General features: G+C 45.2%; 1 protein-coding gene and 1 non-coding gene across 2 annotated transcripts in view; both read left to right on the top strand.

The window, feature by feature from the left end:
- Window positions 1-16,533, top strand: part of LOC126416517 (uncharacterized) — a 69,207-nt gene that overhangs the window by 29,519 nt on the left and 23,155 nt on the right. The window lies entirely within an intron of this gene.
- On the top strand, window positions 2,057-2,131 carry Trnat-ugu (transfer RNA threonine (anticodon UGU)). Its single transcript has one exon. It is a non-coding gene; the product is annotated as a tRNA-Thr (tRNA).

Below are 16,533 nucleotides of genomic sequence, written 5' to 3'. Positions count from 1 at the left end.
GTACGATGCGTCAGAGCCGTACTCCGAACACGATGTTCTTTCCTCTTGGTAGTGCCACGTTGCTGTCCGGAGCTCAGTCTTCTTGTGATCGTACGTTTTCGTACAGTGGCTATATTCCTCTAAAACCTTTCGGCAATATCGCAGAAGGAACTTCCAGTTTCCCGTAGTCCTGTTACATTTCCTCGTTTAAACTCAGTGAGGTGTTAATAATAGCGCCTTTGCCACGTCAAAGGTATTCTTGACCATCATCATCCCACTAAGTCCAGTCCCAAAGGTAATTGACGCTCACGAACGTCACAGCCTGTTTTTAAAGCAAACCTGATTCGCATCCTTGGTAGTAGTGCTACTAGCGCCGCCCTTACGCGATTGGCGCGAAATTGGAATAGACATCATTTTTCAGATGTAGAAACACACCTACCAACTTTCTTTTATGTCACAGAATTACTTCTTGATGTTGAGATTTTTTTCCGTCAGTGTACAACGGGTGAACAAAAATATGGGAATACCAAAAATTACCATTCCTAATACGGTATAGGGAAACCATTGGCATCCCAAAAAGCTTCCAGCCTTCTCGGAATGGGTAAATAAAGGTCCTGTAGAGTTTTCAAGGGAATCATATACCACCCTCCCTGAACAATAGCGGGAAGTTCAGCTAATGATGATGGAGGTTGACAGCGATTACGCACCCTTCTCTTCAAAGTAGACTACAAAGAGCTCAATAATATTAAGATCTGGTGACTATGATAGCTTGCAGAGATGCAACAGTTCATCCTCGTGCTAACAAAATTAGTACTGGACGATCCGAGCGGTGTGAACACGGGTCCTCTGGTCTTGGAACATAGCATCACCACTGGAAAACAAACAGTGTACCATGGGATGGACCTGATGGGCCAAAATGGTCACGTAATCCTTGGCAGTAATGCACTCTGCAGAGTAACCTTGGATCCCATGGAAGACCATTATACGGCCGCCCGAAGTATCGCCGAAAAGCCACCATGTTTCACTTTTGCGACGTGAACTCGGCCAGAAGTTGGAGATAACGTGCAGAACGTGCAACAAGACCCACCCCACCAAATGACATTCTCCCATTGCCACAGGATCCAGGTTTTATGGGTTCGATTTCACGTTTCTCTGTTACGTATCTCTGATGATTGGCGTTGGAATTCCAGCTGGTCCTGCAATAACGCGTTCATAGAGCTCCCTTCGTGTTATTTTGGTGCCGCGCGAAGTGGCCGTGCGGTGTGAGGCGTCATGTCACGGACTGCGCGGCCCGTCCCGCCGGAGGTTAGAGGCCCCTTCAGGCATGGGTGTGTGTATTGTTCTTAGCATAAGTTAGTTTAAGTTAAATGATAATTATTCAAGTGGTTCAAATGGCTCAGAGCACTATGGCACTTAACTTCCGAGGTCATCAGTCCCCCTAGAACTTAGAACTACTAAAACTAACTAACCTAAGGACATCACACACATCCATGCCCGAGGCAGGATTCGAACCTGCGACCGTAGCGGTCGCGCGGTTCCAGATTGTAGCGCCTAGAACCGCTCGGCCACCCCGGCCGGCCCAATGATAATTAAATCGAAACCTTAGCTGCCGGCAGGTGTTGATATACATGAATGGGGACAGTTGAAAATGTGTGCCCCGACCGGTACTCGAACCCGGGATCTCCTGCTTACATAGCACACACTCTATCCATCTGAGCCACCGAGGGCACAGAGGATAGTGCGACTGCAGGGACTTATCCCTTGCTCGCTTCCCGAGAGACTCACATTCCCAACTATCCACAACCTACAGTGGTAATGCTCCTTATAGATATTTGTCCATTCACTCATTATTCGCGGCAGACTAAGCTGCCGAATCCCGTAAGAGTTCGGGCAAAGCGTGTGCATTCGCACAGAAGAAGGTCAATGGCCAGGTAGCCTTTAACTATATGAAGATAGTATCTGTTCCCGAAAGAGCGGATACCATAGATGACCGTGCTGCTTCTCTAGAATGAAATGATAGTTAAATCGAAACCCTTAGCTGCCGACAAGTGTTGATACACATCGCACTATCCTCTGTGCCCTCGGTGGCTCAGATGGATAGAGTGTCTGCCATGTAAGCAGGAGATCCCGGGTTCGAGTCCCGGTCGGGGCACACATTTTCAATTGTCCCCTTTGATGTATATCAACACCTGTCGGCAGCTAAGGGTTTCGATTTAATTATCATTTCATTCTGTAGAAGCTGCACGGCCATCAATGGTATCTGTTCTTTCGGGAACAGATACTATCTTCATATAGTTTAAGTTAGTTTACGTAGTGTGTAAGTCTAGGGACCTATGACCTAAGCAGTTTGGTCCCTTAGGAATTCACAAAATTTGAACATTTTATTTTGGTGCTGAGAGGGTTCGGAAATGTGACGTTCAGTTCTGCTGTAATTTTTGTAGCTGTTGTCCTCTTTATTTTACGTCACAATCCTTATTTATGACCGTTTGTAACGATACTCACCACATACTATAGTCCACTTTGTGAACTAACGCATGCTTTTCAGCCTGTATGCGGTCTAAATCTTCGATTTGATGCCTCTTGAAACACCAGACTTTTGGCTACCTTGCTTACGGAAGCGCCCACAATAAGAACACCAACAATTTACCCACGTCCGAAGTCACTCAGCTGCGACGTAATGCACTCACACCTACACAAAACACTGTTATGAGCACGGCTGACACTTGCAATGTATTGATAACATTAGCCGGCCCTGGTGGACGAGCGGTTCTAGGCGCTACAGTCTGGAACCGCGCGACCGCTACGGTCGCAGATTCGAATACTGCCTCGATCATGGATGTGTGTGATGTCCTTAGGTTAGTTAGGTTTAAGTAGTTCTAAGTTCTATGGGACTGATGACCTCAGAAGTTAAGTCCCATAGTGCTCAGAGCCCATTTGAGAACATTACACAGATCCGTTACTCGTCAAATACAACAGCACAGCCTGCAGCCTCGGCTAGAATGTACATTTATCTTCACGCATCCATCTCTCGTGGTGTCGCCATATTTTTGACCAAACCACGTAACTGACAGTGGGTGAAGTAAAGAGGAATACAAACCAGGCTGGCAACTGTGAGGAAAACTTTTCTGAAACAGAGAAATTTGTTAACACCTAATACAAATTTATTTTTTGACGGTATGTGTGGACGTTAAACAGTTCAGGCAAGAAGATAATAGAAGCTTTTTAAATGTGGTGCTATAGCAAAATGCTGAAGTGTTAGATGGATAAATAGGATAACTGCTCAAGAGATTTTTGTTGTGGTTTTCAGCCTGAAGACTGGTCTGACTCAGCCCTCCACTCTCCTCTGCCCTGTTTAAGCACCTCCATTTCAGCATAACTACTGCAGCCTGCATCTATCTGATTCTGCTTACTGTATTCATCTGTTGGTCTCCTTCTATAGTTTTTACCCCTCATACTTTCCTCTGTTTGCAAATTAGAGGTTCCTTCTTGTCTCAGGATGTGTCCTATCAACATTTCTCTGTGACTCCACATTTCAAAAGCTTCTATTCTCTTCTTGTTGCAGCTGCTTATCTTCCATATTTCACTTCCGTACTAGGCTATATTGCAGACAAACACCTCCAGAAAAAAATTCCTAAGTCTTAAATTTGTAGTAGATGTTAAGAATCTCGTATTTTTCATAAATTCCTTTACCGTTACAGCCAGTTTGTATTTTATATCCGCTCTGCTTCGGCCGTTGTCAGTTATTTTGTTGCCCAAATACCAAACTCATCTATCACTTTGAGTTTCTCATTTTATAAGCTAATTCCCTTAATTCGACTAAATTCGACTGTCTTCATTTTACTTCAGTGGGTGTTCATTTTATAACGTCTTTCCGAGACACTATCCATTTCGTGTAAATGCCTTCCAAGTCCTTTCCGACAAAACTCAAAATTTTTATTTCCATCTTTGAGCTTTAAGGCTCTCTTCATATTTCTCCTTGGTTTCCCTTACTGCTTGGTCAATGCTAAGATTCAATAACATAGGGTATAGGCTACATCCCTGTCTCACTTTCTTCTCAACCACTTCTTCCCTTCCATGTTCTTCGACTGTTATAACTGCAGTCTGATTTTCGTACAAGTTGTAAATAACCTTTCCCTTTCTGTATTTTATGCCTGCTACCTAATTACGAGCCACGAATCGAAATGGGGAGGAACGAAATTTATGGCACAAAAAAAGAGATCAGCAATTTGGCAATGGAAAGAGGTGTGAAGGATGCAAGTTACATATAGAGACCAACGCTCGATCACAGTAACGAGGTTCAAATTGATGTAGATTGTGGTAATTCTGCGGGTTTGAAAGTCTTGCACAGAATACATTAGCCTGAAAAGCCACATCAAACCAGTCGTTGCACTGAAGGCCATGAAAACGACGACAACAACGACAACATTCCATCCCTTTCGTCTGATGTTTGCATTGCTACACCTAAAAAAAGTTATAAGTCATTATTGTTCATTTTACTCTCAAGCTGACATCCAGTTACCGAAATGTATTAACATCAACCGCTAAGCCGTATCTGTATACATCGTTCCGTCTTCAAAATTGTGCGCCGCGCGGGGCAGCCGCGTGGTCTCAGGCGCCTTGCCAAGTTTCGCGCGGCTTTCCCGTCGGAGTTTCGAGTCCTCCCTCGGGATTGGGTGTGTGTGTTGTCCTTAGCGTAAGTTAGTTTAAGTCAGATTAAGTACTGTGTAAGCCTAGGGACAGATGACCTTAGCAGTTTGGTCCCATAGGAACTTACCACAAATTTCCATTTCAAAATTGTACACTTGGGAGTGCAGACACGTCTTCCAGAGTTTCTGCCATTTTGTGAATACCTGGCTTGTACCAGAATAAGTTTATGCCTGACCTGCAACGCTTTAAGCAGACAATTGTCTTAATATATCTTGAGTTTCTGAATTTTAAAACAAAATTTTATACTGGTCCACTGTTCTTAATAGCCCAACAGCCAACCAGCCGTATAGTAGCCGAAACATGACAGCAGTAACATGTTCTTCAAATATATGTCCACCGACTCAGACGGGTGAGCTTAGCCGGCCGCAGTGGCCGATCGGTTCTAGACGCTACAGTCTGGAACCACGCGACCGCTACGGTCGCAGGTTCGAATTCTTCCTTGGGCATGGATGTGTGTGACGTCCTTAGGTTAGTTAGGTTTAAGTAGTTCTAAGTTCTAGGGGACTGATGACCTCAGCAGTTAAGTCCCATAGTGCTCAGAGGCATTTCAACCATTTTTGAACGGGTAACCTTGTATTCTATTGTATTGTATGGAACGGGGGACCTAGGAACGACGGAGAAACATCGTCCCTGCCGTAGCCCTCAGTGGTTCACAACTCCACAACAGGCTACAGTACTCCACTAACCCCACCGCCGCCCCACACCGAACCCTTATTGTGCGGTTCGGTCCCCAGTGGATCCCCCGGGAACGTCTCACACCAGACGAGTGTAACCCCAATGTTTGCGTTTTAGAGTAATGATGGTGTGCGCGTAAGTGGAGAAAGTGTTTGCGCAGCAATCGCCGACACAGTGTAACTGAGGCGGAATAACGGGAACGAGACCGCATTCGCCGAAGCAGATGGAAAACCGCCTTAAAAACCATCCACAGACTGGCCGGCACACCGGACCTCGACACTAATCCGCCGAGCGGATTCGTGCCGGGGACCGGCACGCCTTCCCGCCAAGAAAGCAGTGCGTTAGACCGCACGGCTAACCGGGCGGGCTGACTGGAAACGTTACTACAATATTATTATTGATGAACGGTTTATAGGGCGTCTAACCAGTGCTGTCAAACGCATCAGTGCGCAAAATTTAAATTTTGGAGATTTCTCGAAAACGTCTAACTTTTTGATAGCACTTCTTTCCGATTTGGTAGCTAGTACAAGCTGTAGCCTCAAACATTTAACATTTCGCAAATACCGTGCTTACATCTGAGAAAAAATATTTTCACTTAATCCAAAGATATCGTATGATTTCGGCCTAGTGAATAGATTTCCAAATGGTTCTAAATCTAGAGAGATAAAAAGTTATGCACAGTATGTACCACGATAATGTAGTAACTGACGACCACACAGTCAGCGGGTGATAATTGTTGTTAGTCAACCTGAAACTATGGATTAGAATAATTACGTGGGTTCTGTTAAGATAAGTGAAGTCTTTTGTTCAATAAAAAGTTTGTAATTTTTCAACGAAAGAGATTAATTAAATGGTCGTAGAATGGGCACTGTAAGATTGCTCAGCGTCACAGAATCCGCACCATGTTGTACTGTTAAAGGACAATGAGCCTATACAAGGAAAGAGAATGCAGTACATGCTTGTTTAAATAGTGGGCGTAACAGATAGGCCGCAAATCTGGATTGTAAAAAAGAGCGATATCCAGTTAGCTCACGGAAACGAACTTAGAATAGGTCTTCAGAGGGACAAGGACCCTTCTACTTTACCTTACGGATATTTCTAGTTGAAGACCCTTGCTGATAAGTGAGTAGTCCTCCTTCGTCATTCTCACAAAAATCCTTCACCTTTCGTCCGTGTGTATCCCTAGCATCTTGATACTGAGTACCAGTCCTCAGACTGTGAGTCTTACCATGTAGAATTAATAGTGGAAATAGAGAAAGTCCAAAAAAGGACGCCTTGTTTCATCGAGGATTCGTTTAGTAAGCGCAAGAGCGTCAGAACATTCTCGTCAAAATCCAGTGGCCGACGTTATAAGAGATGCGTTGAGAAACATGGTGAAGTTTATAGTCAAAGTTCCGAGAATGTACATTGTAATGTAATACCCGAGAAATTACCGTGTCGCCGGCCGTGGTGTCCGAGCGGTTCTAGCCGCTTCAGTCTGGAACCGCGCGACCCCTATGGTCGCAGGTTCGAACCCTGCCTCGGGCATGGATGTGTGTGTTGTCCTTACGTTAGTTAGGTTTAAGTAGTTCTAAGTTTTAGAGGAGCGATGACCTCAGATGTTAAGTCCCATAGTGCTCAAAGCCATTTTTTTTTTTAATTAACGTGTCAGTGAAATCGGAGAAATTTTATGTCAGAGGGCGGCTTATCGATATAATCGTTCTTCCATTGCACCATTTGCGAATGAAACTGGGAAGAAAGATGGTTGAGGGAAGGAGGTTAGGGAAGGGAGAAGAGTGAAACACCCTCCGCCACATACCGCAAGGAGTCATATGGAATAAGCAGAATGAACTGCAAGTTTTCCATCAACAACTACCACTCAGGCATTCTACTATAATGAACTACTTGTGATATTATAACCTATCTCTATGTCCACTTCCAAATCATTGGTGTCTTGCGTCATAGCGAACTTTACATTTTTTTCCCCTTTAGAATGGACGTATATACTGTACGTCTTTATGTAGAATATACTGTGGTGTGCAAAACTTAAGGAGGAAAGTAACTTTCGCATGATGTATCACTTCCAGGTAACAGTTCGATGAAACTTGGACCATACATAGAAAGAACTGCTACAGTACACTAACAAAGGTAACTGAAAGAGATACTCAATGAGACGAACGAAAATGGCAAGAATTGCACTGAAGTCACCGAGACTAATAATGGTCCTCTGGACATTACACATCGGGATATAGTTCTTAAAAGAGTGTGCGAGCACCGTGGATGGCAATGCATGCCCTGCAATGTGTTCGCAAGCTGGTTGTCAGTTCTGTAAGGACTTCTTGTTGTAGGCGTTCCATTCCTCCACCAGCACTGTTGGCAGTTGCTGGATGATCCTTGGTGCATGTGGACGTACTGCAACACGTCCCTCCAACGCATCCCACACGTGTTGGATGGCAATTAAGTCGGGATGCGGATAGAATAGTCCATTCGCCGAATATCCTCTGGTTCCAAGAGCTCTTCCCCTGCGGTGTTGGATGCGATCGTGCACTGTCATCCATAAAAATGAAGTCAGAGTCGAATGCACCCCTGAAAAGTTGCACATGGAGCAGGAATGCAGTGTCACTATAACGTTGACTGGCGAGTACACCGCATTCAAACATACGAGGTGTGACAGTAAAGTAATGAGACTGATTGCCTTGGCAAGATGTGGCAACCATGCAGGCTTGCGTAAGCACAATATCTTTGACCTTGGTCAATAAGCTGCTTCTAGTCCAAGCGGCACATCAATGCAACTGCTCCGTCGCGAGTTGTGCTGTAATAAGTTAACACATGTGTGTGTCTCTTGACACGGAAATGGAACCGTATAATATTGCACAATGGTATGCCAAGATATCATCATCATCATCATCATCATCATCATCATCTTGGACAGTTTCCAGCCACTGGCTGGGTCTGTCGGGAACACAAGCCTCTCCATCGTGTTCTGTCTTTCCACCATTCCCCCTCTTCCACCTTCGTCAAGTTCTCTCCTCTTCTCATCACACATTCCTTCACTCCCTTCACCCATCTATCTCTTGGTCTTCCTCTGGGCCTCTTCCCCTCCAGTTGCAGATCAAACATCCTCTTTTGAATTCTTCCCTCATCCATTCTCTTCATGTGTCCATACCACTGCAGTCTTGATTTTTCTATCCTGTCCTGTACTGGTTCCTCCTTTAGTCTTTCCCTCACATACACATTTCGCAATCTGTCTCGTCTTGTTACACCCAACCTGCTCCTCTGGAACTTCATTTCACTAGCCTGTATTCTACTTTTGTCACTTTTGTGCATTACCCACGTCTCACTTCCGTATGCCAATATGGGGACAAAGTAGGTTCGGTATATAATTCCCTTGGATTTCTGTGGCACCTCCTTGTTCCAAATAAGCCCCCTAATGCATTTGTAGAACTGCCCTGCTTTTCTGCACCTTTCATTTATTTCCATTGCGTTTCCCCCCTTACTTTCAATCACGCTTCCCAGGTACTTGAAGTTCTCTACCACTTGTAGTTTTTCCCCTCCACAAGTTATATCCACATTTGGCCTATTCTTCTTCCTTGTTGTGACGATTATTTCACTTTTCTTTGCAGAGAAATGCATTCCATATTGTGCTGCCATTGCCTCCCATGCATCTAACTGCTCTTGCACCTCCTTCTCGCAATTTCCCCATAACATCAGGTCATCGGCAAAAAGCACTGCTTTCATTTTATGATCTCCAATTGCATCTGATACTTGCTGTAGGATTTCATCCATAACAATAATAAACAATAAAGGCGAAAGTGCACTTCCCTGTCGCAGCCCATTTTCCAGCTTGAACCATGCAGTACGTTCCCTCCCCACTTTCACACAACTCTCACTTCCCTCATACATTTTTCTGACTTTTCGTGTTATCTCTTCATCTATCCCTTTTGCGTTCAGCACATCCCAGATCTTGTCCCTACAGATACTGTCATACGCCTTCTCAATATCCAAAAAGGCCATGATTAAGTCCTTCCCGTACTCATAGTGCCTTTCCTGCAGTTGCCTTACCGCAAATATGAGGTCCGTTGTTGATTTTCCCGGTCTGACACCGTACTGCTCCTCTTGCAGTCTACTTTCAATACTGCTTCTTATTCTCTTCTCCAGGATCTTTTCATAGATTTTTCCACAGTGGCATAGCAGGGTGATTCCTCTGTAGTTCTCACATCTCCTTTTATCCCCTTTCTTGAAGATCGGGACTATAATTCCTTTCTTCCAATCCTCAGGAATTCTGTTCTCCTTCCACACCACCCTCAGCACTCTGTATAGCCACTGGGTTCCTACTTCTCCTGCTGCTCGTATCATATCCACTGTTACTTCGTCCCAACCTGGTGCCTTGCCCCCTTTCATCCTCTTTATGGCTTCTTCCACTTCATTCCAAGTTAGATCATCAATTTCCCCACTATTATAATCGTCTGCTGCCTTAGGCTCTCCATCGCTGTTAGTTACCCGCTTGGCGGCATTCAATAGATCTTCAAAGTACTCCTTCCAAATCTTTTTGAGCTCATGCATTTCCTCCACAACTCTTCCATTATTATCCATGATCCTCAGGCACTCGCTTCTGTCATTCCTCTTATTTCTTACCATGGTGTAAAGTACTTTTTTGTTCCCTTCACTGTCCTCTTCTAACATTCTTGCCCATTTTTCCATCCACTTCTTCTTCTCCGCCCTTACTATGGTCTGTGCCGCTTTCTTGCTTTCCTTATATTTTACCCTAGCTTCCTCTGTTCGGGTCTGGAACCATTCTCTGAACGCTTTGTTCTTTCGAATTACTGCCTCTTTACATATGTTGTTCCACCATGGGGTTTCCCTACTTCTCCTCTTTGTGCTAGTTCTTCCGCACACAGTCTCAGCTGCCTCAACTAGAGCCCTCTTGAAATCTCCCCATTCTTCTTCCACGGTTCTCTGATCTTCCTTTGGCAGCTTCTTCCTGATCAGTGTCTGGTACTGGGTCCTCCGTTCATCCTCTTTCAGCATCCATGTCTTCAATCTTTTCTCCTGTATATCTGTTGCCCCCCTATCTCTTTTCTCTCTCAGGGTGGCTACCAACAGCCGATGGTCACTGTCTAAGGCCTCAGATGGAATGACCTTAACATCTGTGAGGCTGCTCATCATCTGCCTATCCACTAGTACATAGTCTATTACTGAAGTTTGGGACCAGTCCCCACTGTACCAAGTTATTTTGTGACTACTTCTCTTCTTGTACCAGGAATTTGTGATCGCCAGCCCATTCCTCTTGCAGAATTCCAGCAACAATTTTCCTTCTCTATTTCGGTTCCCCCAGCCCTCTGGTCCCATTATCTCCTCGAATCCTTTCCTGTCTGTGCCAACATGTGCATTGAGGTCCCCTATTATAATCTGATTTCCTCCATTTAGCTGCTTTTGCATGTCATCTTCAAATTCCTCCTTCTCCTTTTTTGTACACCCCACCTGCGGGGCATATGCTTGGATGATTTCAATGCTTTTTCCTTTCACTCGTACTCTGGCTTTTATCATTCGATCATTGATACCTTCCACCTCCTCCTGCAGACCCTCTCTGACCACTATTGCCACTCCATTTCTTCCCCTCTCATTCCCTATCCAGTACAGTTTACATCCTTTACTTAGCGGTTTTTCACCAACTCCTCTCCACCTAGTCTCAGCAAGTCCCAAGATGTCCAATTTCCTCCTTTCCATCATTTCTACAATTTCTTCTAACTTCCCAGTTAGAGTCCTTACGTTTAAGGTGCCCAGTCGTAAACCATCTCGTAATCCTTTTCCATTGCTTGGTCGGTTTCCTTTAAATCCGTTCCGTGATCCGAGGCATGTTCCCTTTTTAAAAGCAGTTGATTTATCCACTACTGGCTTGCTAGGCCTATCGCAGCTTCACCAGAGCCCCGTTAGCCATCACGTTTCAGGGTTCCCATAGGGCCTTCTCAGCTACCGTAGCGGTCCTGGGGCACACGAAGTCCCCGCTGTACATCGCCCCTATAGGCAGTCCCCTACTTTGTGCCGTTGCCCATCTCCCACGACTTGGACGAGGGGTTGGACTTTTGGGAGATGGTATGCCAAGACAGAAAGACGAAAAATACTGTACATTTCTAAGCACTTTAATAAACTTATTCACATACACTGAAGAGCCAAAGAAACTGGTACACCTGCCTAATATCGTATAGGGCCCCCGCGAGCACACAGAAGTGCCACTACATGATGTGGTGTGGTCTCGACTGATGTCTGAAGTAGTTCTGGAGGGAACTGACACCATGAATCCTGCAGGGCTGTCTATAAAGCCATAAGAGTACGAGGGGGTGGAGATTTCTTCTGAACAGCACGTTGCAAGGCACCCCAGATATGCTCAATAATGTTCATGTCTGGGGAGTTTGGAGCCAGCGGAAATGTTTAAACTCAGAAGAGTGTTCCTGGAGCCAACCTGTAGCAATTCTGGACGTGTGAGGTGTCGCACTGCCCTGCTGTAATTGCCCAAGTCCGTCGGAATTCACAATGGACATGAATGGATGCATGTGATCAGACAGAATGCTTACGTACGTGTCACCTCTCAGACTCGTATCTAGACGTATCAGGGGTCCCATATCACTCCATATGCACACGCCCCACACCATTACAGAGCCTCCACCAGCTTTAACAGTCCGCTGCTGACATGCAGGGTCCATGGATTCATGACGTTGTCTCCATACCCATACACGTCCATCCGCTCGGTAAAATTTGCAACGAGACCCGTCCGACAAGGCAACATGTTTCCAGTCATCAACAGTCCAGTGCCGGTGCTGACGGGCCCAGGCGACGCGTAAAGCTTTGTGTCGTGCAGTCATCGAAGGTATAGGAGTGGGCCTTCAGCTCCGAAAGCTCATACCGATGATGATTAGTGAAATGGTCGTACGGGAAAATCGCCACTTCATCGCTACCTCGGTGATGTGCCCTAACGCTCGTGCGCCGACTTTAACACCACGTTCAAACTCACTTAAATCTCGATAACCTGCCATTGTAGCAGTAGTAACCAATCTTAACAACTGCGCTAGACACTTGTTATCTTATACAGTCGTTGCCGACCGCAGCGCCGTATTCTGCCTGTTTACGTATCTCTGTATCTGAATACACATGGTATGCAAGGTTCTGCTTCGCTTATGTTATCTACTTGCAATAAATTACAAAACAGTTGAAAGAGGCTTTGCAACCCATGCAGGGAATTAGCTGGTAATAAATAAAAAACCTGATATGAGTGCACGATAACAAAAACGCTCCAGTAAACGTGAGTCCGCAGACGAGCCGTTTGTGAGGTTACTACAAGGTATGGTTAAGAGCCGTCAGTGACTTCCGTATGAATTCAGTACAAATGTATCTGAAATGTAAAATTTTAGATAAAGTCGCCGTCTAACTGGGTTGACATTTCATCTATGGCCTAGTGTAACAAGAGATACAATATTATTTCAGTACGTCACATTTTAAAATTTACTACACAATGGCACCTGTTAAATATGTTCCACGTGTCATGCAATACAACACTCCGCCTCTGCAGTGAATTACGAATCTTTCAGACACCTCTGGATCAACCCATGAAGCTTGACAAGACAGTACAACTCGCTGTTTAGTTTCTTCCACCGTATCAAAGGGAATGCTCCGCACTTCACATTTAATATGACCCCAGGTCTGAAAAGACCAGAGGACTGATGTTGGACGACCTTAGAGGCACGACTTATGCCTACTGGATCGTATTAGCGTCTTAGATGTTGTACACAGCAGCAAAAAGTGCTCGTGCCCCACCACCCGTATACCACATTCCTCAACCGTGTTCCATGGGTGAAATTCAAGTCCTTTCGGATGAGGTCTCAATCGGAAAGTTTGCATTTCAAATACACTACTGGCCATTAAAACTGCTACACCAAGAAGAAATGCAGATGATAAACGGGTATTCATTGGACAAATATATTATACTAGAACTGACATGCGATTACATTTTCACGCAATTCGGGTGCATAGATCCTGAAAAATCAATACCCAGAACAGCCACCTCTGCCCCTAATAACGGCCTTGATACGCCTGGGCACTGAGTCAAACAGAACTTGGATGGCGTGTACAGGTATAGCCGCCAATGCAGTTTCAACACGATACCACAGTTCATCAAGAGTAGTGCCTGGCGTATTGTGACGAGCCAGTTGCTCGGCCACCATTGACCAGACGTTTTCAATTGGTGAGAGATCTGGAGAATGTGCTGGACAGGACAGCGGTCGAACATTTTCTGTATCCAGAAAGGCCCGTACAGGACCTGCAACATGCGGTCGTGCATTATCCTGCTGAAATGTAGGGTTTCGCAGGGATCGAATGAAGGGTAGAGCCACGGTCGTAACACATATTTAATGTAACGTCCACTATTCAAAGTGCCGTCAATGCGAACAAGAGGTGGGCGAGACCTGTAACCAATGGCACCCCATACCATCACGCCGGGTGATACGCCAGTATGGCGATGACGAATACACGCTTCCAATGTGTGTTCACCGCGATGTGGCCAAACACGGATGCGACCATCATGATGCTGTAAACAGAACCTGGATTCATCCGAAAAAATGACGTTTTGCCATTCGTGCACCCAGGTTCGTCGTTGAGTACACCATCGCAGGCGCTCCTGACTGTGATGCAGCGTCAAGGATAACCACAGCCATGGTCTCCGAGCTGATAGTCCATGCCGCTACAGACTTCGTCGAACTGTTCGTGCAGATGGTTGTTGTCTTGCAAACGTCTCCATCTGTTGACTCAGGGATTGAGACGTGGCTGCACGATCCGTTACATCCATGCGGATAAAATGCCTGTCATCTCGACTACTAGTGAAACAAGACTGTTGGGATGCAGCACGGCGTTCCGTATTACCCTCCTGAACCCACCGATTCCGTATTCTGCTAACAGTCATTCGATCTCGACCAACGCGAGCAGCAATGTCGCGATACGATAAACCGCAAACGCAATAGGCTACAATCCGACCTTTATCAAAGACGGAAACGTTATGATACGCATTTCTCCTCCTTACACGGGACATCACAACACCGTTTCACCATTCAACGCCGGTCAACTGCTGTTTGTATATGAGAAATGGGTTGGAAGCTTTCCTCATGTCAGCACATTGTAGGTGTCGCCACCGGCGCCAACCTTGTGTGAATGCTCTGAAAAGCTAATCATTTGCATATCACAGCATCCTCTTCCTGGTCGGTTAAATTATGCGTCTGTAGCACGTCATCTTCGTGGTGTAGAAATTTCAATGGGCAGTAGTGTACATTCGTATTAACTAGGATAACATCTCATAGAGAAGTCAGTTACCTGAAAAACTGTTCGTTCGCGGACCCATGCTTGCTCGAATGTTTTTGCGTTTTTGGTTCTATTAGCGCATATTTTGACCCGTTCAGTATTTCTGTTAGTTATGATACACCCTATACAAGGCGTTACAAAAAGGTACGGCCAAACTTTCAGGAAACATTCCTCGCACACAAATAAAGAAAAGATGTTATGTGGACATGTGTCCGGAAACTCTTACTTTCCATGTTAGAGCTCATTTTAGTTTCGTCAGTATGTACTGTACTTCCTCGATTCACCGCCATGATTTCATACGGGATACTCTACCTGTGCTGCTAGAACATGGGCCTTTACAAGTACGACACAACATGTGGTTCATGCACGATGGAGCTCCTGCACATTTCAGTCGAAGTGTTCGTACGCTTCTCAACAACAGATTCGGTGACCGATGGATTGGTAGAGGCGGACCAATTCCATGGCCTCCACGATCTCCTGAACTCAACCCTCTTGACTTTCATTTATGGGGACATTTGAAAGCTCTTGTCTACGTAGCCCCGGTACCAAATGTAGAGACTCTTCGTGCTCGTATTGTGGACGGCTGTGATACAATACGCCATTCTCCAGGGCTGCATCAGCGCATCAGGGATTCCATGCGACGGAGGGTGGATGCATGTATCCTCGCTAACGGAGGACATTTTGAACATTTCCTGTAACAAAGTGTTTGACGTCACGCTGGTACGTTCTGTTGCTGTGTGTTTCCATTCCATGATTAATGTGATTTGAAGAGAAGTAATAAAATGAGCTCTAACATGGAAAGTAAGCGTTTCCGGACACATGTCCACATAACGTATTTTCTTTCTTTGTGTGTGAGAAATGTTTCCTGAAAGTTTGGCCGTACCTTTTTGTAACACCCTGTATATGTAGATGAACTACCAATAATCGTTCTCCATCGACGGTACTGGACACACAAGACTGAGAAAATCTACTCAGATAGACGTTACACAGCTCAAGACGGACGTGGCGTTACGAAACTTGAGCGACGGAATAACGTAAACCGCATTGAGTGCCCAGCCGCTGTCCGATACGACTGTCGCGACGGTTCAATGCGCCAGTCTGTCCCGCCCAAGGTCGAGGCTTCGAGCTCAATCGAGGTCGGCGCCCCCGTCGTGCTTAGAAAAACACTGCCGCGTACCGAAAGCAGGGCTGCCTCGCCACTGTGTTCCTCATCCACTCCACTTTTTCGCTTTCTGCTGAGCTCGCTGGACCGTAAGATCCCTGATGCACACATTCTTGGCTTACACAGAGAAAAAAATTATAAGGCGTCCTTTTCGACGGGTATAGTTCATCTGATACGATCAGACATTTATGATTCACTCCAATAATAGCCAGGTAAGTTCCATCCTAAAGAAAAGTAATCAAATTTATTTCAGTTTGGTTTTTTTTCCTGATCCTTCAAGGGAAAAAAATGTTAATGGGTCTACCCGATTCTTACATTTTAATACAGTCATCGTATTGGTCAATCACGATGCTAGGAAAAACTGGCAAAGCCCTAAATAATGTTTATATAGAGTGGTCCACTGACAGTGACCGGGCCAAATATCTCACGAAACAAACGACAAAACTACAAAGAACGAAACTCGTCTAGCTTGAAGGGGGAAACCAGATGGCACTATGATTGGCCCGCTATATGGCGCTGCCATAGGTCAAACGGATATAAACTGCGTTTTTTTTTAAACGGGAACCCTCATTTTTATTACATATTCGTGTAGTACGTAAAGAAATATGAATGTTTTACTTGGACCACTCTTTTCGCTTTGTTATAGATGGCGCTGTAATAGTCACAAACGTATAAGTACGTGGTATCAT

The sequence above is a fragment of the Schistocerca serialis genome, chromosome 1, assembly GCF_023864345.2.
Source record: "Schistocerca serialis cubense isolate TAMUIC-IGC-003099 chromosome 1, iqSchSeri2.2, whole genome shotgun sequence".
Lineage (NCBI taxonomy): Eukaryota > Metazoa > Arthropoda > Insecta > Orthoptera > Acrididae > Schistocerca > Schistocerca serialis.
Note: the sequence above shows the minus strand (reverse complement) of the source record. Positions and strands in the feature narration are given on the sequence as shown.